We start from the raw sequence: 2500 nt of genomic DNA, 5'->3' as shown, positions 1-2500 counted from the left end.
CGAGTGTGAACGGATAGGAGCTTCTAAATGTCACCGACACCCATTCACGGAAATGCTACTGGATCTGAACCAATGGACTGGAAGGTGTCAGACGTATGACGGATATTTTATATATATATATCTTTATATATTATTTACATATATTTTCTCTAAGAACTCTAGTTGAGAGAATTCTACACATACCCATAGATTCATAGACCATTAGATAATTACAGTAATTACTTCAACCATTCAAATAATCAATAAAAAACTGGCATATGATTTGCCACAAAAGGTAAACAAGAACCAGAAAGCGGGTGACAGCGAGCTAGAAAACATAAAATATGTCGTAGAGTAAGTAACAGTTTTCTGTACCCTTAACCTTCGTCTGTTACGCCACCAGGAGACCTTTAGCATAATCTGACGATCAAGTACTAGGTCATTGTGCAATGAGTGTTCTTGCTCTCGAGGATAATGAGCACACGAGAAAAAATGAGAGCGAATTTGCTTGAATGAGAATGTTCTGCCGGGTAAATGCCATGTCTTCGGGTTTCTGTTTCAGTTTTATGCTTTTTTATCTATTTAACATTATTATCATCATTTTCATCATTACCATGTTCGTCATCGTTAATATCTTCATTTTCATCATCGTCATCACCATCATACTCATTTCCATTATTATCATCATCTTCATGAATTTCATTATCGTTATCCTTATCAATGATCATTTTGTATCATCATTATTGTTATCATCATCAGTATTATCATTATTATCACTATTATTTTTTCACTATTGTTTTTATCATTACCATTGTTATTATCATTACTGTCAATATTACTATTGTTATTATTATTGGTATTGCTATTACTATTATCTCAATGTTATTATCATCATTATCATTCTTATTATTATGATTTTCATAGTCATAATCATAATCATCATCATTAGTAGTAGTAGTAGTAGTAGTATCAATATCTTTTTGATTAATTTTACAATTATCATCATTATTATTATTTGTGGCAATATCTAAGATGCAATCTTTACACAATGTTAGTTAACAGTTTGCTGTCACATATACATTGACATAGCTGGACATATAGGTGCCTGGGATCCTTTAAAGGAACTCTATACCTGTTGCAATTATTTACAATCACAATTATTTTTTCAGTACAAAAACAGTACAGATTATAAAATAATATCACATATTTTACCGATTAACCTTAACTAGAAAATACATCTCTTCTGAGGAAAGATTATGAAATAGAAGAAGTCTTATATGCAATCAATTTTCCATACCTACAACACCAAATTTCAATCATTATTGGGAGCCCCCCTCCATCTTTTTCGGGGCCGTGGAGGGGGGAGGGAATGAGAAGAAGGGGGTGGTAAAAGATCACTCACGTCGCCACTGCACGTACGTCAAGTTTACATGCGGGGTCAACGAGGGTCTTGGTTGTAATGATTCAAGCAGGTTATTCCCTTATACTTAGATATGGTGTTTTATTGTGTTGAGTTGTGACACTGGAATGCAGTGTCTTCTTGGTGATGATGATTATATTGATGATTAATGTTGAGGTTTACGATGAATGATTATAGCTTATGATTATTAGGAATTATCATGGTGATGAAAGTGGTAATGACATGATGATAGTGATGATGAAGATGATGATGGTGTTGGTGATGATGATGATAGTGATGATAATATTGATGATAGTGATATGGATGAAAATTATGTTGTTATTGATAACAATAACTGTATACGCAATAACAGTAATAATAGTAATAACAATAATAATGATAAATATAATGATAATATTAATGATTATATTGATAACATTATCACTGTTGATGATATGAATATCAACAATGCCAATAACAATAATCATAATGTTCATAATGATGATGTTGGTGATTATGATGATGATAGTGACAATGATAATATTGATAATGATAATGATAATGACAATAATGATGATGATAATGATGATAATTTGGGTAATAATAATTATAAGAATAATGATAATAACAATATTAATGATAACAGTAATAATATAACCATAACATAGCGATAATGATAATGAGAACGATGATGATAAACGTTATGGTAACGATAATGATAATAATAATGATCATAATGATCATAGTATTAAAATGATGATTATGATAATGATGATAATTATTACAATTACAATGATGAAGATGTTTATAGAAAAACAAATTATAATAATATTGAATTCAATGATAATGGCAATAAAAATTATAACAGTATTGATAATAATGACAGCAGAAATAAAAATAACGGTAATTACAATATAATGAGGATGACATAAGGTCGAATCCTTCCAAAGAAGAGGCCGCCCTCAAGGTCTATATAAATACTTACATAGACCTTGGCCGCCCTAGCCCATGCTAGGACGTAAAATTGAAACACAGTAGCTGTAACAATAGTAGTAGTATATATATGAGAGAGAGAGAAAGAGAGAGAGGGGGGGAGAGGGGGGAAAGGGAGAGAGAGAGAGA

Source organism: Penaeus vannamei, chromosome 13 (genome assembly GCF_042767895.1).
Source record: "Penaeus vannamei isolate JL-2024 chromosome 13, ASM4276789v1, whole genome shotgun sequence".
NCBI lineage: Eukaryota > Metazoa > Arthropoda > Malacostraca > Decapoda > Penaeidae > Penaeus > Penaeus vannamei.
This window is presented reverse-complemented; position numbering follows the sequence as displayed.